The 21,484-nt window shown below is 43.8% G+C and overlaps 1 non-coding gene across 1 annotated transcript; it reads right to left on the bottom strand.

The window, feature by feature from the left end:
- Positions 1-20,446: 20,446 nt before the first annotated feature.
- TRNAR-UCG (transfer RNA arginine (anticodon UCG)) lies at positions 20,447-20,519 on the bottom strand. Its single transcript has one exon. It is a non-coding gene; the product is annotated as a tRNA-Arg (tRNA).
- Positions 20,520-21,484: the final 965 nt, after the last annotated feature.

Below are 21,484 nucleotides of genomic sequence, written 5' to 3'. Positions count from 1 at the left end.
AACTTGAACCAATAATCCGCCTACCCATTTTCGATCTAATCAACCAATATCCACCTTTTGCTAATCCACCTCAAACCAATCTTAAGCCATGAGTTGAGCCAGTGATAAATATGACTCTCTTCACACCTTGAGCTTCATCTTTAATAACGAAAAGTAGACGTTGGGAAGTCTTAAGACTTTTATATTTTAATGTCTACTTATGGCTAGACGATAAACATAAATTCTTGTCATAAACTTAAAAACCTCAAAAACGTGATTCGATCCGTTTAGTCATTAAGACTATATCAAAGAATCTAACAATGACCTACTATGGTCAAGCAGGCAGTAACAATGATATATTAGACAAGTAAAACTATCCTTTGAGAGGATAGACAGACTGGGTGCTTATGGTAGGTCCAGTTAGCATTGTTCTGTTATCTGGATAGTATACTACGCTATAATAATACGTCAGAAGCTTTCATTGCCCAGTCCTATAGCAGTGCATATATAGGCAAGCTCTTTACTCTTGGGCTGGATGGTAGAGCGACGGTCTCACTTCTTGCAGGTCGGCGTTCAATCCCCGATCGTCGACAAGTTGTTGGGTACCAACCCCTCCACCCCCCGTTCCATCCCAAATCCTTATCCTGACCCCTTCCAAGTGCTATATAGTAGTGGTGCTTTCCCCTCATAGTTCCCGTCCCTTCTTCCCTCTGAGCTACCTGTTGTTTAGCTAATTCTAATGCTTTTTTTGGCATCGAATTACTCACAATAACGGGAATATATACCCACCTCCGTGCGGGTATTAATTCCGGAATTAATATCCGCTCGTGTTATCCTGGCTTTAAGGATTGGTTTACTTCAGGGGGTTATGGGGGGGGTGATGTTGAGGAATAATGGGAAGAGATTTGACAAGCCGCCGGCTTTTTGTTCCCGTCGAGGCCACTAGAGTTTTCTCATGCAAATTCAGGAATATCTCTTCCTCAGTAAGTTATGGTATATGTTAGTTACTGTTTGTGTATTGTGGTCACGGCACCCTGCAGCCCTCAGCACCACCACCCTGCAGCCCTCAGCACCACCACCCTGCAGCCCTCAGCACCACCACCCTGCAGCCCTCAGCACCACCACCCTGCAGCCCTCAGCACCACCACCCTGCAGCCCTCAGCACCACCACCCTGCAGCCCTCAGCACCACCACCCTGCAGCCCTCAGCACCACCACCCTGCAGCCCTCAGCACCACCACCCTGCAGCCCTCAGCACCACCACCCTGCAGCCCTCACCACCACCCTGCAGCCCTCAGCACCACCACCCTGCAGCCCTCAGCACCACCACCCTGCAGCCCTCAGCACCACCACCCTGCAGCCCTCAGCACCACCACCCTGCAGCCCTCAGCACCACCACCCTGCAGCCCTCAGCACCACCACCCTGCAGCCCTCAGCACCACCACCCTGCAGCCCTCAGCACCACCACCCTGCAGCCCTCAGCACCACCACCGTGCAGCCCTCAGCACCACCACCCTGCAGCCCTCAGCACCACCACCCTGCAGCCCTCAGCACCACCACCCTGCAGCCCTCAGCACCACCACCCTGCAGCCCTCAGCACCACCACTCTGCAGCCCTCAGCACCACCACCCTGCAGCCCTCACCACCACCCTGCAGCCCTCAGCACCACCACCCTGCAGCCCTCAGCACCACCACCCTGCAGCCCTCAGCACCACCACCCTGCAGCCCTCAGCACCACCACCCTGCAGCCGTCACCACCACCCTGCAGCCCTCAGCACCACCCTGCAGCCCTCAGCACCACCACCCTGCAGCCCTCAGCACCACCCTGCAGCCCTCAGCACCACCACCCTGCAGCCCTCAGCACCACCACCCTGCAGCCCTCAGCACCACCACCCTGCAGCCCTCAGCACCACCACCCTGCAGCCCTCACCACCACCACCCTGCAGCCCTCAGCACCACCACCCTGCAGCCCTCAGCACCACCACCCTGCAGCCCTCAGCACCACCACCCTGCAGCCCTCAGCACCACCACCCTGCAGCCCTCACCACCACCACCCTGCAGCCCTCAGCACCACCCTGCAGCCCTCACCACCACCACCCTGCAGCCCTCAGCACCACCACCCTGCAGCCCTCACCACCACCCTGCAGCCCTCAGCACCACCACCCTGCAGCCCTCAGCACCACCACCCTGCAGCCCTCAGCACCACCACCCTGCAGCCCTCAGCACCACCACCCTGCAGCCCTCAGCACCACCACCCTGCAGCCCTCAGCACCATCACCCTGCAGCCCTCAGCACCATCACCCTGCAGCCCTCAGCACCATCACCCTGCAGCCCTCAGCACCATCACCCTGCAGCCCTCAGCACCATCACCCTGCAGCCCTCAGCACCATCACCCTGCAGCCCTCAGCACCATCACCCTGCAGCCCTCAGCACCATCACCCTGCAGCCCTCAGCACCATCACCCTGCAGCCCTCAGCACCACCACCGTGCAGCCCTCAGCACCACCACCCTGCAGCCCTCAGCACCATCACCCTGCAGCCCTCTGGCTGGGTGAGAATTATTTATCTGGGCAGTGTCGCAGCCTCCGTCGCATCCCGTCGGGACAGTCTCGGGAGAATTCTTAAAAAAGTCAAACGTCCACAGAACCGAGCATTTCTGCTCATCTCTGCCTCGCCGCTCGTAACTTGAAAATATATTGTCTAAAATTTTACATTGATAGAATTATTGCATTTATTTCCATAACCACAGAACAGTCATAGGAGTAAAGTTACAATTTATATAATGCGGAGTTGAGTAAAATGAAGCATATTTTATGCAGGCATCAGGCTCATCACACACACAGAAATCACAATTGCGTGATGCGTCAAATGAACAATTGTCGATTAAGGCAGCGTCTCGGATGCTTTCGGACGCAGGTTCGAATCCTCGTCACGGCTCTTGTGGATTTGTTCATCAGGTTCCTCATGAAGATATGTGAGCATTTGTCAAATGACGTGAGGCCAAGGTAAGAGAGGTAATCAGTAGAAGAGCGCTGGGCCAGTATGGTTTTAGCACTTGGGAAAGATTTTGGGACGAGATGAAAGCTGGGATGGTAGAACGCAGCCCAAGCACTTGGACCATCGGTGATCGAACGCCGTCCTTGCAAGAAGCAAAACCGTTGTTATACAAACCAAATTATATGGATGACAAACCATGCTGTGAATGCCATCCATCCAGATGATATTCCAGACAGAGATTTCAGTTATAGAGCATCACCTCAGACTAACACAACGGCAGCATTGTTCAAGTTTGGTCACGCTCAGTAATGCTGCATGAAGGCTGCCCGCGGTGCTCCCGTACTTAACATTGATCTCAACGAAAAATATTGATGATCTGGAGTTATTGTCTTAGAACTGAAACTCTCGACCATACTCTTGTTGCACAGTCGGCTTCTTTCTCGACTTACAATCGACGTTTCCGGGTTCAAATCTCGGGCAGGATTGAAATACATCGTATTTAGCACCTAATGCAACTGTTCACCTAGCAAGAATATATACCCTGGGATAACTTGTTGTGGGGTTTGTTCCTGGGGAGGCTCAATAATTCGACCTTAGGGGAGACCTTGATATAAGCCTAATATTTATATATACACTGGCCGTCTGTCCCCAGACACAATAAATTATAATTATGGCTTAGTATTGATGCCCTCGACCATATTCTGGGGTATTGATGCCCTCGACCATATTCTGGGGTATTGATGCCCTCGACCATACTCTGGGGCATTGATGCCCCCGACCATACTCTGGAGTATTGATGCTCCCGACCATACTCTGGAGTATTGATGCCCCCGACCATACTCTGGAGTATTGATGCCCCCGACCATACTCTGGGGTATTGATGACCCCGACCATACTCTGGGGTATTGATGCCCCCGACCATACTCTGGAGTATTGATGCCCCCGACCATACTCTGGAGTATTGATGCCCCCGACCATACTCTGGGGTATTGATGACCCCGACCATACTCTGGGGTATTGATGACCCCGACCATACTCTGGGGTATTGATGCCCCCGACCATACTCTGGGGTATTGATGACCCCGACCATACTCTGGGGTATTGATGACCCCGACCATACTCTGGGGTATTGATGCCCCCGACCATACTCTGGGGTATTGATGACCCCGACCATACTCTGGGGTATTGATGCCCCCGACCATACTCTGGGGTATTGATGACCCCGACCATACTCTGGAGTATTGATGCCCTCGACCATACTCTGGGGTATTGATGACCTCGACCATACTCTGGGGTATTGATGCCCTCGACCATACTCTGGGGTATTGATGCCCCCGACCATACTCTGGAGTATTGATGACCTCGACCATACTCTGGGGTATTGATGCCCTCGACCATACTCTGGGGTATTGATGCCCTCGACCATACTCTGGGGTATTGATGCCCTCGACCATACTCTGGGGTTGAGGAGCGTCTACAGCGTCTGACATAAATATGTTGTATTCTGTTAACTTAATTAAATCATTAATGCTATTGTGTTTAATTCGAGATAATTGCTTATTATTTCAGATACGGATGAATGAACTTTTAATTGGCATTATCCAAATTACCGAACCACTCGCTTGTTAAGTAATAGTTTAAACTCTCTTTATAGAGAAAATGGCGTCAAATGTGCTTTGGGGCAATTTATCAGTCCTATTATAATTTAAAATATCTAAACCCTGAAATTAAGTATATAAAAATCGTCCTTTAATTAGCTATTATTTAAACTGGAGAGGAATGTCGAAGTTTTACAAATTGGAGAGCAATTAGTTTTTAAAAGTAAAGAGACTTTTGCTTTAATGGAAGTAATTTAACTTCACGTAACTATGACCGCTGGTTTGAATTAAGAGGCACTCCGAATATTGGGTCAGTGTTCTTATATGATAACATGTGCTTATGTTTGAGTGTGTGTGAGTGTGTGAGTGTGTGAGTGTGTGAGAGTGTGAGAGATTACTACCTCCTTTATCCATTATTCCACCACAGCCTCTTTTAATGGGAAATTTTCAGAATCTTAGTCGGAAGTTAAACTGTCTTGTTTGTAAATAAATAACTGACCACTACAGCTCCGGCCTCACTTTTTGCAAGGTCGGCGTTCGGTTCACCCCGCCCTCATATCCAAGCTCCTTGTCCTCATGTCCAATCTGAGGAAGCTGGATACATTATCGGATATGGTGTAAGTTGATATTCTCAGGTCATATTCTCAGAAGATATTCTTATAAGAATTTCCGTATAACGCAAAGTTAATGTAATGCATATTTAAAGTAATCTAACTTAATTTATATACATGTAATAATTAACATGTGAAATAAAATACTAAGTAATCCAACATAGCTGTATGGAAGGTAATATAATACAGTATTGTATCATGATGGATTTTTATTAATTGTAAAATAAAATTCCATCAAGGCTGAACAATGAGACGCACGCCCTTGTGACACAATCATTACAAACTCAACTTAAAGATGTAACATATTTATCAATCACGGTCTTACTATGTGTCTACATAAGAGGTAAACAAATATATTATAATCCGCTGATGTAGTGTTTCGGGTAAACAGGTCTATCCGTACACAAGTTTTTCGCACATTGATCGTTTCTATTTGTTAAAACAACGTATATAGTTATATCTGGTTCAGTTAGGTTAGATTCGGGTAGGTTCTGTTAATTTAGGTTTGTTCATGTTAGGTACTGAAGGTTTTAACCTTCGAAGTGACGTGCATCCTACGGGATTAATAAATAATCCATAGTGTTATCCGTGTTAAATTATCTGCTATCATTATCCAGTTCAGTGTACAATTTTCTGGAGACAAGCTGCACCAAATTATTAACTAGAGTGATCTATACAAATTGCAACAGATTCTATACAATCTGTGACGCAAAAACGGCATCCCTGCTGCTAAGCAGCAAATGAATCAACGACAGGTAACGTGTCGTAGCACAGCAGTATAGCAGACACAGCAGACACAGCAACACAGCAGTACAGCAGACACAGCAGACACAGCAGTACAGCAGACACAGCAGACACAGCAGTACAGCAGACACAGCAGACACAGCAGTACAGCAGACACAGCAGTACAGCAGACACAGCAAACACAGCAGACACAGCAGACACAGAGGGAGCGAGCTGGGTAATAGACCTGCAGGGGTCTCAGGTAACGTCCAGTAAGCAAGAATTAACCAGGGGTCACTTCCAATAAAGAACTGACAAGATAGGACCAATTCTGGTGAAATGAGTAGCTTTAAAATAAAATGAAGTCGATTTTGCCTGAGTTTAATCTGAGTAAATCAAGAGTTGTGTAAAATAATCTGGGCTAGTTACTGAGTTTAGGGCTGGCTGGTGTGGGAGGGGAAGATGATGACATTGTAGCCAAAATGTTTAGATAACATTTCACTGACCTAGTCTGTGACCTAATATATATAGATGGCTAGTCTATCATACCACTGCACTTGTGATTGATAACTTATCATACGACGACACTAATGATGGATGGATTTTCATACTTCTGCTCTTACGAAGTATGATATATCATACCACTGGGGGCTTACGATGATTGACCTATCATACCCTTGCACTTGCGACGTACTAGCCTATCCACAATACTTTAGTAGTATACCATGTCATAACTATAGGGATGAAGGTCACAGGACTAGTGCAAGGTAAAGAGGGTGATAGACAGTATAATAAAAATAATGCTATGATGATGCTGGAAGAGGGAATTTTTTAAGTTTAACATATTAAAAAAGTGGAGTGGGAAAACTAGACAAGACTCAAAAATGGATAAAGATGAGCATTTGCAAGAAAAAATAACATCAGAATTAATTAAAGGAAAATAATAAAAACTGAGGAATTGCGCAAGAGGGGAGACACAGATGCATAAGAGGGTGATAGTTAGCGAGGGGGCATAGATCCTCGATAATGAGAGAGGCAGCGGGGAAAGGAGACAGATGTCTGTGCTCCAATTTAACGTATGGCTCAAGACAAAGAGGAATATGTTTTTATTAAAGCCATGACCCAACACAGAGATGTCTGTACCTCCATTAAACCCATGACCCAACGTAGAGATGTCTGTACCTCCATTAAAGCCATGACCCAACACAGAGATGTCTGTACCTCCATTAAACCCATGACCCAACACAGAGATGTCTGTACCTCCATTAAACCCATGACCCAACGTAGAGATGTCTGTACCTCCATTAAACCCATGACCCAACACAAAGATGTCTGTACCTCCATTAAACCCATGACCCAACACAGAGATGTCTGTGCTTCCAATAAACCCATGACCCAACACAGAGATGTCTGTACCTCCATTAAAGCCATGACCCAACACAGAGATGTCTGTACCTCCATTAAAGCCATGACCCAACACAGAGATGTCTGTACCTCCATTAAACCCATGACCCAACACAGAGATGTCTGTACCTCCATTAAAGCCATGACCCAACACAGAGATGTCTGTACCTCCATTAAACCCATGACCCAACACAGAGATGTCTGTGCTTCCAATAAACCCATGACCCAACACAGAGATGTCTGTACCTCCATTAAACCCATGACCCAACACAGAGATGTCTGTGCTTCCAATAAACCCATGACCCAACACAGAGATGTCTGTACCTCCATTAAAGCCATGACCCAACACAGAGATGTCTGTACCTCCATTAAAGCCATGACCCAACACAGAGATGTCTGTACCTCCATTAAACCCATGACCCAACACAGAGATGTCTGTACCTCCATTAAAGCCATGACCCAACACAGAGATGTCTGTACCTCCATTAAACCCATGACCCAACACAGAGATGTCTGTACCTCCATTAAACCCATGACCCAACACAGAGATGTCTGTACCTCCATTAAAGCCATGACCCAACACAGAGATGTCTGTACCTCCATTAAACCCATGACCCAACACAGAGATGTCTGTACCTCCATTAAACCCATGACCCAACACAGAGATGTCTGTGCTTCCAATAAACCCATGACCCAACACAGAGATGTCTGTACCTCCATTAAACCCATGACCCAACACAGAGATGTCTGTGCTTCCAATAAACCCATGACCCAACACAGAGATGTCTGTACCTCCATTAAACCCATGACCCAACACAGAGATGTCTGTGCTTCCAATAAACCCATGACCCAACACAGAGATGTCTGTACCTCCATTAAAGCCATGACCCAACACAGAGATGTCTGTGCCTCCATTAAAGCATGGAGACACCCGGCCCGGCCTCCACCATCCCCTTCAGCTATTATGGCCAATATTCTCCTACATTATTGGAACATTGGCGTTATTGGCACAGCCCCCGCGCGCCAGACCCTTCCCTTAACCCGACAATTAGTTCTAACTTGCAAGTTTACTTTGCAGCCCAAAAATCTCTATGTTGATATTAAATATTTGAAGTACGAATGTTTATAGAGGGGGAGCTCCGGAAGGTATTAATAAATAAAATGTTCTTAAAGAAGGTAAACACTAATCTATATATGTATTTATATATATATATATATATATATATATATATATATATATATATGTGTGTGTGTGTGTGTGTGTGTGTGTGTGTGTGTGTGTGTGTGTGTGTGTGTGTGTGTGTGTGTGTGTGTGTGTGTGTACTCACCTATATGTACTCACCTATATGTGCTTGCAGGATCGAGCATTGACTCTTGGATCCCGCCATTCTAGCTATCGGTCGTTTACAGCAATGACTCCTGTCCCATTTCCCTATCATACCTAGTTTTAAAAGTATGAATAGTATTTGCTTCCACAACCTGTTCCCCAAGTGCATTCCATTTTTCTACTACTCTCACGCTAAAAGAAACTTCCTAACATCTCTGTGACTCATCTGAGTTTCCAGTTTCCACCCATGTCCCCTCGTTCTGTTATTATTACGTGTGAACATTTCATCTATTTCCACTTTGTCAATTCCCCTGAGTATTTTATATGTCCCTATCATATCTCCTCTCTCCCTTCTTTTCTCTAGTGTCGTAAGGTTCAGTTCCTTCAGCCGCTCTTCATATCCCATCCCTCGTAGCTCTGGGACAAGCCTCGTCGCAAACCTCTGAACCTTCTCCAGTTTCTTTATGTGTTTCTTCAGGTGGGGGCTCCATGATGGCGCGGCATACTCTAAGACGGGTCTCACGTAGGCAGTGTAAAGCGCCCTAAAAGCTTCCTCATTTAGGTTTCTGAATGAAGTTCTAATTTTCGCCAGTGTAGAGTACGCTGCTGTCGTTATCCTATTTATATGTGCCTCAGGAGTTAGATTAGGTGTCACATCCACTCCCAGGTCTCTTTCTCGAATCGTTACAGGTAGGCTGTTCCCCTTCATTGTGTACTGTCCCTTTGGTCTCCTGTCACCTGATCCCATTTCCATAACTTTACATTTACTGGTGTTAAACTCCAGTAGCCATTTCCCTGACCATCTCTGCAGCCTGTTTAAGTCCTCTTGGAGGATCCTACAATCCTCGTCTGTCACAACTCTTCTCATTAATTTTGCGTCATCTGCAAACATTGACATGTATGATTCCACTCCTGTAAACATATCATTTACGTAAATTAGAAAGAGGATTGGTCCCAGCACCGATCCTTGAGGTACTCCACTTGTTACTGTTCGCCAGTCCGACTTTTCGCCCCTTACCATTACCCTCTGGCTCCTTCCTGTTTGGTAGTTCTTCACCCATACTAGGGCCTTTCCGCTTACTCCTGCCTGCCTCTCAAGTTTGTATAGCAGTCTCATGTGCGGTACCGTATCAAAGGCCTTTTGGCAGTCAAGAAATATGCAGTCTGCCCAGCCTTCTCTGTCCTGCCTTATCCTTGTTACTTTATCATAGAATTCTAAAAGGTTTGTTAGGCATGATTTCCCTGTCCAGAACCCATGTTGGTGCTTGTTTACAAACCCAATGCTCTCCAGGTGCTCAACAAGTCTTAGCCTAATTATTCTTTCAAGTATTTTGCAGGGGATGCTTGTCAGTGATACGGGTCTGTAGTTAAGTGCCTCCTCCCTATCACCCTTTTTGAAAATCGGTACGACATTTGCCTCCTTCCAGCAACTGGGCAATCAACTGCCTTCCTCTCAACTGCCAACTGGTGTACAGATTCCTGAGCCTACTGGGCTCTATCATATCTACATTTAAAACTGTGTATGGAGTCAGCCTCCACCACATCACTGCCTAATGCATTCCATCTGTTAACTACTCTGACACTGAAAAAGTTCTTTCTAACGTCACTTTGGCTCATGTGGGTACTCAGTTTCCACCTGTGTCCCTTTGTTCGCGTACCACCAGTGTTGAATAGTTTATCCTTGTCTACCCGGTCGATTCCCCAAAGGATTTTGTAGGTAGTGATCATGTCTCCCCTTACTCTTCTGTCTTCCAGTGTCGTAAGGTGTATTTCCCGCAGCTTTTTCTCGTAACTCATGCCTCTTAGTTCTGGGACTAGTCTAGTGGCATATCTTTGAACTTTTTCCAGCTTCGTCTTGTGCTTGACAAGGTACGGGCTCCATGCTGGGACCGCATACTCCAGGATTGGTCTTACATATGTGGGATAGATGAAATTATTTATGTAATAATCTAAGATGAGGTCTAATAAAGACCTTTTGTGCCCTCTGTAAGCTTTTGCGCTACCGCTCACAGATGAGTATGGGGTGCACAATAAACTAGCCGCCTTCGGCGGCAACAATCAAAATATGGTATACAAGATTTTGAACGATTCCTTACACAGGTTCCTGAAGGCTGTTCTGATGTTAGCCAGCCTCGCATACGCCGCAGACGTAATTCTTTTTATGTGGGCTTCAGGAGACAGGTTTGGTGTGATATCAACTCCTAGATCTTTCTCTCTGTCCGTTTCATCTGTGTGTGTTTGTGTGTGTGTGTGTGTGTGTGTGTGTGTGTATGTGTGTGTGTGTGTGTGTGTGCGCGTGCGTGCGTGTGTGTGTGTGCGCGCGTACGATTTTGCTTGTGTGAATATATATGTATGCTTGTGTGTGGTTCCTGGTGTGTTTTCTTTGTATGCGGGTTCTCATTGTGTATGCCTTTGTGTAATATTTTATTTACTAGAGTAAACAAGTCGAATACAATGAATTGATCTGAGCGATTGAACTAGTGTCTCTCCTCGGCCCTTGTGTCTCCCCTCGGCCCGGCTTGTTTCTCCCTCAGCCCGGCTTGTGTCTCCCCTCGGCCCGGCTTGTGTCTCCCCTCGGCCCGGCTTGTGTCTCCCCTCGGCCCGGCTTGTGTCTCCCTCGGCCCGGCTTGTGTCTCCCCTCGGCCCGGCTTGTGTCTCCCCTCGGCCCGGCTTGTGTCTCCCCTCGGCCCGGCTTGTGTCTCCCCTCGGACCTTATGTCTCCCTTAGAACAAATTTTTCCCCTCCCGGGCTGGGCTTTACTCGTTGACAAAGGTGTCATCATTAACGCATTAATAAATGCGCTCGTTAATTGGAAGGTTGTTCGGTTATTTGATCCTTATATTACCGCTCAGTTCTGGCGTCTGTGTCGGTCATTATGGCACACATGTGTCTGTATGGGTGGTTGGTGGCTCTGCTTTGTGTCAGATATTTCTGCTGTTTGATTCAGATATTGTCTGCTGTTTGGGTCAGATATTGTCTGCTGTTTATGCAAGTCATGTTCTCTTATTATCTGAAAATGTATTTTTTGTTTTTAAGCTTGTATCTATGTACACACACACACACACACACACACACACACACACACACACACACACACACACACACACACACACACACACACACACACACACACACACACATATTGTGAGTGTGTGTATATATATATATATATATATATATATATATATATATATATATATATATATATATATATATATATTGCTAACGACCATGTCGTAGGTAATAACAATTCATTCACCAGGACAATCGGCGTCTGGAACCTCTGAGCCACACAGGCGTTAGAACTGGCAACTTTTATACTAAAAGGAAGCAATTCACTCCTCCTAGATCTCAGCTCTTCGTTACGATACTTATTTGATCTCGGACAAAACTCTCGACATTCCCTGGAAATTAATATTCCCAAGACGCTCACGCCTCTCAGTGGTCGCGGGATCTTAACACTCCCGGATCCTAATATTGTCATGATCTCATCTTTATATGGCTCTCTGCTTTCTCTTATCAGGAAATCCTGGGTCTCAATTATGCTTAATTTATAACACGTTTTCATTTCATAGTAAGTTTCAACCCCTCTCTTAGTCCCTATACTTATACCAGGTCAACACTTTGGTCTATAAGGCTCTTGTGAGGTGAGTATCCTGGCCCTTTCCTGAGTTCCATTAGTCCCTTTTTTCTCTAAATTCTCCTAGATCTCAAAACTGCTGTTTGGGTTCTAACATTTCTTAATCTCATTAATCATTTCATTCCCAGCATTTTCAAGACCCAACAAGCCTTTGGATCCCACTTTTCTGGGACTCGATAATTTTCCATATTTAACATGTATCGGGTCCCAACACCTATAGGAGCTACAGGACTTCATCATTCCGAGGCTGACACCTGTCATGTCAGAGTGGCGAAGAATGAATGTTCTAAGAATTGAAAATGTTCTAGGATCATACCTTAAGGTGATTGCTACCGGGAAGTACATATGCACATATGCTGCGTCCTACCTTGTTAACTTGGGCTCAACATCCCCGCGGCCCGGTCCTCGACCAGGTTGCCAGGCCTCCTCTTCGCATGATTTTGGGTCTCAGCATTAGACGTAATGTCTAGCGTCGAGCAGGGTCACACAGTCCGTCCGAAGAAGTCCCACTGAACCTAGGTGCTAATTTCCCAGCACCCTGAGATTTCAGCTTGGGGTCCTTGGGCCAGATTCACGAACCAGTTACGCAAGTACTTACGAATGTGTACATCTTTTCTCAATATTTGGCGACTTTGTTTACAATTATTAAACAGTTAATGAGCTGCGAAGCACCAGGAGGCTGTTTATAACAATAACAACAGTTGATTAGGAAGTTTTCATGCTTGTAAAGTGTTTAATAAATGTAACCAAAGCCGTCAAAGATTCAGGAAAGATGTACACGTTCGTAAGTACTTGCGTAACTACTTCGTGAATCTGGGCCCTTGTTCCCCAACCCCGAAGCCCCACAGATCACAAAGAACCGACAAAGGGTCGTGGTCAGAGCCCTGACGTCCCCTTTTACCTCTTGCCATTTTAAAGTTTTTTCTAATTAACGATTATGCTGCGTCGACAGATTTTTGACGGGATTTAATCAGGGTAGTCAGTCAGGTGTTGACAAACATGGATGCATGAGAGACTGCGTTCATGTGAAATTTAGGCGTAAACACGGCTGATCAATCACCCACGTCTTAGAATATAACGTTTCTAGTTTACACAACAAAGTTATACGTTTCGGAAGAACAGTTAACTCACTCAAACATTATGGTAATGTCCAGGACATTCCTCAAATGTCCAGATAATCAAATTTCCAGGACATTCCACAAATGGCCAGATATTCAAATGTCCAGAACACTCATCAAATGTCCAGATATTCCTGCTGATGGCAGTTGACGCGTGGATGTAGACATAAATATATCTGACTAAGCGATTTTATTAAGCAAATGAGATAATGCTGTCAGGTGATGTTGCAAGTTCCTTGGTTATCTTGTCCTCGGCAGTGATATGGCAGGACACCTGACTACTATCTTGACCTCAGAAGTGATGTGGCAAGTCTCGTGGGTCGTCTCTTGACCTCATAAGTAATGTGGCAAGTCTTTTGGATCGTCTCTTGACCTCAGAAGTGATGTGGCAAGCTTCTTGAGTCGCCTCTTGACCTCACCAATGACAAGTTTACTCTCAAGACGACAATTTACTCTAACAACGACAGATTTACTCTCAAGCGTCAGGTTTACTCTCACAGTAATTTTATTTAAACGTATTAGGGCTTTCCGCTCCTGTGTAGAAATGTGAGGAAGCAGACAGAGGTGCTGGAGGAAGGTGTCTGCGCCAGCCCGTTTCATCAGTGTGCCAGTCAATACCACCTTGGTCTGAGCGGTAGAGCGATGGTCTCGCTTCTTACAGGTCCGGCGTCAATCCCCGACCATCCACAAGTGGTTGGCCACCATTCCTTCCCGCCGTCCCATTCCAAATCCTATATCCTGACCCCTTCCAAGTGCTATTCAGTTGTAATGGCTTGGCGCTTTCCACTGATAATAACTCCTTAATTAAAACATTAAGTTTTCCCTAACCAGAAACGTACGTACCCAAGCAACCCCACCTAACCTATCAACACCGATGAATTGAAAATGTCAATATTGCTTTGCTTTAATTATTACTAATACGTCGTAATTTTAGCGGATTGGTTGATTCCGTTAAAAAAAGCGATGTATTTTGTGGACGGGTGGACCCGCTCCCCGAAGGTCGCTTAACTTATTCAATGAAAAGCGCTATAATCATTTCGATATGCAAGGCCGGTTGCACAGCGCAGTTTTTTTGAGAATTTATCAGTTTGCAATTAGTAATGTAAATAGGATTTGCTAATACCTGTTCAGTATACAGTTATTATGCAATATGTTGAGAGCACATAATTAACAATTCAGTTTTCTGTAAATGTTTGTCGAATGTAAATCGAATTACCTCGGTGTTGGGGCCACGTGAGTAACACATGCGAAGAAGCTTGGCTTCCAACAGCGAGGTGATCCCATGAAATATCTGAACCCTAAAATTGACCACCGAGTGGTGTCGGGAGGTTGGGTTAAAAGCCTCTCGACTGTCAACCTCTTATGTAAAGTCAGTATGATCTAGTTGATATAGTACTGGATACGCTGAGGTTCTTGGAGCCCTGGCTGTCTGGGTTCGAATCCTTCAGGAGTGAGGAGTTGCAATTTTCCACTTACTGCAACACTCCAGGTATTTGTAATTCTCCCATAGCCTGCAACATTAAGGGTTTGCAACATTTCCAATATCTACAGCCCACAATGTTTCCTATAGCAAGGTGTGGATTCACTGGAGATGCCAACAATGCTCAGTATATCTGGAACCCTCCACCCCCCCTCCTCTCGTGTCTGGAGTACTCCCCGAAACCATCCACTTTTCCGTTGCCTCCAATACTACTGATATCAACAATTATCCAGATGGTCTGAAACTCTCCCTGGCCTGGAATTCTGCCGATACTAACAACTCTCCAGATGCCAGGAACTCTCCCGGTCCTTGCAACATTAGGGATGGCCTTGTCTTTAAATTGCTCGAATCCGAATTACCATAAATCACTCATATTAATGGCTGGAATCAAGCTCGGCAGCTGCAGACGCGCCGCCTGCTAATGTGAGACGCGGCTTTCTTATATTAAATTTCAAGTTGGTAATTTGAGGCCCACGGAATCGTCCCCCAATCCCTTATTTCCCTTCGTTTGGAGTCCCCTTTCCCTGGCTCCTGTCTCCCCTGATCGTCATCCCTTTAATATTGTCTGTTTTGGTCAACTTTTTTTTCCATAACTTGTGGCTTTTTATTTCTTAATAAATTATTTCCCCAATGACACTCGTCCTTCTCTTTCATACTTGTCATCTTATACACTTTTATTTGTTACATACCTTTCCATCCCTTGTTATGATTGAGGGTCCTCTTTTGTTACAGTATCGTCTTGTTTACTCTCAGTTCCTTCCTTTCCTCTTCGCTCCCTGGCACTCTTACTCTGTTTTTTTTTCCTTCACACACTCTTTCCTGTTTTATTATCTATCCCAGACATTCTTTCCTGTTTTAACCCCTCTCCCAGGCACTCTTTCCTGTTTCATTATATCTCCCAGGTGATGGTCCACAACATCACCTATCAACGCCATGATAAAAATTATCTAAGAATTTTTTTAGCTATTTTTAATAATTAAAGACGAAAATGATGCGAAAGAGCCTTCTCATAGCGCCACTTTCATCCATCATATTCCTTGGCATTATAACGTCAGGTGACTTACAGCCTACTGATATAAATTTCCACTAAACTTGAAATTAATTTTAATCCATTCCTGCGAGAACGAACGTGAGCGTTAACGGAGCTCTCATTAGCGATACAACGTAAATAATGACCAGTAATTGATATACAGCCCAGGCGGCCGCTGCCTCTAACGTTACATTATTGCAAGAAATATATATATATATATAATATATATATATATATATATATATATATATATATATATATATATATATATATATATATATATATATGTATATATATATATATATATATATATATATATATATATATATATATATATATATATATATATATATATATATATATATATATATATATATGTATGTGTGTGTGTGTGTGTGTGTGAGAGAGAGAGAGACAGAGAGAGAAAGATAGAGAGAGAGAGAGAGAGAAAGCTGTGCAAGCCCCCCATGCTGGGGACTTCCTGTTGGCAGTCCCTAATTTCGCCTTGGGCACCCGCCTGGACCATCGGGCCCTAAGTATTGGTGTTGCTCTGCGCCTTGCTGCCCCTATCTCCACCGAGCACCGGTGTGTTTGCGGCCATGCACGGGCAGACCAATACGGCACCCATGGTCTCATCTGTCGTAAGACACAGGGAAAGATTGCCAGACATGAAGCAGTCAATGATATCATCAAGAGAAGTTTGGCTACAGCTGGGTGCCTAGCACATGTTGCTATATGTGTGTGTTTTCTGTAAAATGTAACACAGTATAATAAAGTTAATCAAATAAATCATATTATATAAAATAATAATAAAAAGTAGGGGTGGTAGGAGAAGAAAATATTCAAGTGTTCAGGAAGAATCCACAAGATCTTCTCTGAAAACCCTTTATTCTCTTCTCCGAGGCTATGGGTTCCTTCAATTGCACCATAGGTGGTACCCTTGCTCTCTCTCTCTCTCTCTCTCTCTCTCTCTCTCTCTCTCTCTCTCTCTCTCTCTCTCTCTCTCTCTCTCTCTCTCTCTCTCTCTCTCTCTCTCTCTATATATATATATATATATATATATATATATATATATATATATATATATATATATTTATATATATATATATATATATATATATATATATATATATATATATATATATATATATATATACACACACAATATGTTCAAGAATAATCACACGCACAAATGAAAGTTCACAGTTCTAACAGGACGCAGGAGAACAAAATTTGCCATAATTTGTAAAAAAAAAAGAAGTTAATATTATGTAAAATGTTATATAAAAGTATCCAAGCTTTCAATAAAGCTGACAAAGCTGTTCCTGATAACCATGCATAAAGGACCCATATATGAACAGTCGTTATCTTAAACTCAGCCACTGATGAGGTCCTAACATGCTATTAACTAACCATTGCCAGAGAACGCGCGGCTAATGACCTTTAACGGCCGGCAGTTTGTTGAATAATCACTGTTTAACAGGTCCCACTGCAAACCTGAATTAAAGAGCCATTTCCAAACATGTAAATGAACAATTGAAAAGCGCCAGATTCTGCTTTTAATTAGTTTCTGCTACCTGCAGCTGACTTTGGCTGATATCTGGTGCTTTCTTTTGATAATTACTTACATTGACTGATATCCTGGCCCCTTCTGTCGATAATTACTTACATTGGCTGATATCCTGGCCCCTTCTGTCGATAATTACTTACATTGGCTGATATCTGGCCCCTTCTGTCGATAATTACTTACATTGGCTGATATCCTGGCCCCTTCTGTCGATAATTACTTACATTGGCTGATATCTGGTGCCTTCTTTTGATAATTACTTACTTTGGCTGATATCCTGGCTGATATCAAATTCAGTTACCTTATAGAAAAACTAAACATATCCTTAATGCCTGTACTAGGGTCGTGTTGAACCGGTCGACGCCAATTGGTTAGGAATTGCATCCCATTTAATTGTAATTGTGTTTCATGATGACGGCCGATGTTGGCTACTTTCGATTGGCTGGCTTGTGTTGGACTTAGGCTCTCTGGCTCATTCGGTTTGTGTTGGACTTAAGGTCTATTAACCTTCTGGTTGGTGTTGGACTTAAAGCTCCAATATTACCTTACTTACTAAAATGTAAAAGTACATTAGTACTGATTTCAGGTAATGATTAAATGATATGGGCAGTTTAAGCACTAACAGTATGGGTACTTATGTCAGTGTACACACCGTAGGGGTACACACATGTCAGTGTACACACCGTAGGGGTACACACATGTCAGTGTACACACCGTAGGGGTACACACATGTCAGTGTACTCACCGTACGGGTACACACATGTCAGTGTACACACCGTAGGGGTACACACATGTCAGTGTACTCACCGTAAGGGTACACACATGTCAGTTTACACACCGTAGGGGTACACACATGTCAGTGTACACACCGTAGGGGTACACACATGTCAGTGTACACACCGTAGGGGTACACACATGTCAGTAATACACTGAGAACATGGAAACAGTTAACAGTGTGTGTATATACACTGAAACGAGAGAAAGCAGGTAGCTCACATGAATATAGCTAAGGTGGATGGTAGCAGAGCAATGCAACTGTGCAATACCCAGCTCTACAACTGTGCAAGATCAGGCTGTACACGTGTGCAAGATCGGCTCTGTAATTGTGCAAGATCCGGTTATACAGCTACTTAAGCTTCAACTTTACAACTGTGCAACACTAATCTATACAGCTGTGCAACACTAAGCTATACAGCTGTGCAACACTAAGCTATACAGCTGTACATCACTAAGCTATACAACTGTGCATCACTAAGCTATACAGCTGTGCAACACTAAGCTATACAGCTGTGCAACACTAAGCTATACAGCTGTGCATCACTAAGCTATACAACTGTGCATCACTAAGCTATACAGCTGTGCAATACTAAGCTATACAGCTGTGCAACACTAAGCTATACAGCTGTGCAACACTAAGCTATACAGCTGTGCAACACTAAGCTATACAGCTGTGCAACACTAAGCTATACAGCTGTGCAACACTAAGCTATACAGCTGTGCATCACTAAGCTATACAGCTGTGCAACACTAAGCTATACAGCTGTGCAACAACCGGCTTTAGAACTGTTCGACACTCAACTCTACAGATGTGCAAGACACGGCCCTACAACTGTTAAGCACCAAGCTGTGCAGCTGGGCAACAATAATCTCTACAATTGTTCAACACTCAGCTCTGTAATTGTTCAACACCCACTCTGCAACTGGTCAACACCCAGCTCTGCATCTATTCAACACCCAGCTTTACAGCTGTTCAGTTCCCGGCTCTGCAACTGTGCAATACACATCCGTGTCATTTATCTCATGGCAACCATTCAGAACGTCTGTCTTATATATAACTGTTCCATCAAGCTTTTTTCCCCACCTGATCCCTACTAATATGTTTTCCCCTCAATTTAATGTCAGATTGATGTTGCACAAGTCACAGGGAATAAAATGTTGAGCAACATATTATCCCACAGAACTTGAGTGGGAAAATCAATGCAATACTAATAGTGAAATATCAGAGGTAAGATTACGCATTTGATTTGATGTTAGTAGAATTGTGTTAAAACATCAGAGCAGAATAAGAAAGAGATTAAAATTAGCATAGATAATTTAGTGTGATATTCCAGCTTTTCCTCTAAATATGACAGTACATACACTATATCAACTATTTGTGTAATGTGCAATCAAAATTCACGTTTTGTGTTATTGGATTACCCCATTTAGGAGTTCTAAAAAAAGGGAACAGTAGCGATGCTATCTAACTTGACCTGCAATAGGTCTAAATAAACAATCGTAGGCTTATTATATTAGCTTAGGTCTTAATTTTTGCACAATTATGTGCTACTTTAGACTTAGGAAAAATTATGTGGGGTGGTTGCCTTCGTTATAGCACCATCTACAAAATAAATATTGCATAACGTAGTTTCTTGTGGGATACAAAAGTCCATTTTTTTTTTACGTTTCGTCAATAGCTGCTGTAAGTGACATGGATTATGTATCAAGTTCCTTGTTACACGTGTTACCTGGCTGACGTGACTCATGCCTTAATATTTGTCGTATGTGCTTCTCCTCTCTTGCTATCGCTGTCTGTCTCTTCTTTTCTACACAAGTGAGGAACAAGGGCAAGATTACTTCTGGCTCTTGTTAGCAAGCTTACAACTCTCACTCTCACAAAATCATTGAATATCAGTTGACAATGTTGTACATATCAGGCAGGAGTGGATTTGACAGCATTTCCGGCAGGTCTCGCCGAGGTATTTCTCCTCTAGTAAGCGTCCCTTTCCCATTTTGGTTAATACTTTTAGGTCAATTGTTTTGGGCCACGAAGTGGCTCTTGAGTGTGGTGCGAAATTTGTGAGGACGTTCGTCACTGAGGAGAGTTGTTTATTAGTAAGTAATTGTGTAAGTATGTAGTCAAGTAAGGTTACAGGATATATTAATACTTTTGGTGACCCGTCCTGTTATAATCAGTATTCGAAAAATTAATGATCGACCGTGGCAGGATTCGAACCTGCAATCTTCGGATCCGAAGTCCGACGCCTTATCCGTTAGGCCACACGGCCACACAGTGCGCGTGTATCAAGCTGTCTTAAATGCAGAAACTTTTGACCCTCATAATTACTGGACTTACTCTCTAAACTATGACTGGACTTATTCTTCACGTCCTCCTCATCTTACTCATTCCGCTTACTCACCGCTCGCTGGAGAAACGTTCATTTCCTGAATCATCCACTTAACCTGATCGCTTCTTCCAGGTCAGTACTCAGTCCCCGACGGTGCAAGTGGTTGGGCACCATTCCATCCCTCCATCCCAACCCAGATCCTTGTCCGTATATCCGTTTCCAAGTGTTGTACAGCGTAATAGACTAGCATTTTCTCCTCAAAATTCCCTTTGCTTACCTTCCTAATTCAGCTGCAGCTTAGAACATCTTCTTGTACCCCAAGTACCAGGTGGTTGTTTGCCCTCTTGGGGTTAAGTCAACTAGTGCATATATATATATATATATATATATATATATATATATATATATATATATATATATATATATATATATATATATGTCGTACCTAGTAGCCAGAACGCACTTCTCAGCCTACTATGCAAGGCCCGATTTGCCTAATAAGCCAAGTTTTCCTGAATTAATATATTTTCTCTAATTTTTTTTCTTACGAAATGATAAAGCTACCCATTTCATTATGTATGAGGTCAATTTTATTTAATTGGAGTTAAAAGTTACGTAGACATATGACCGAACCTAACCAACCCTACCTAACCTAACCTAACCTATCTTTATAGGTTAGGTTAGGTTAGGTAGCCGACAAAGTTAGGTTAGGTTAGGTTAGGTAGGTTAGGTTGTCGAAAAACAATTAATTCATGAAAACTTGGCTTATTAGGCAAATCGGGCCTTGCATAGTAGGCTGAGAAGTGCGTTCTGGCTATTAGGTACGACATATATATATATATATATATATATATATCGTCTGTACATATGATTTATATTCAAATGTATATATGTTTTGATATAAG

The sequence above is a fragment of the Procambarus clarkii genome, chromosome 20 (genome assembly GCF_040958095.1).
Source record: "Procambarus clarkii isolate CNS0578487 chromosome 20, FALCON_Pclarkii_2.0, whole genome shotgun sequence".
Lineage (NCBI taxonomy): Eukaryota > Metazoa > Arthropoda > Malacostraca > Decapoda > Cambaridae > Procambarus > Procambarus clarkii.
This window is presented reverse-complemented; position numbering and strand designations above follow the sequence as displayed.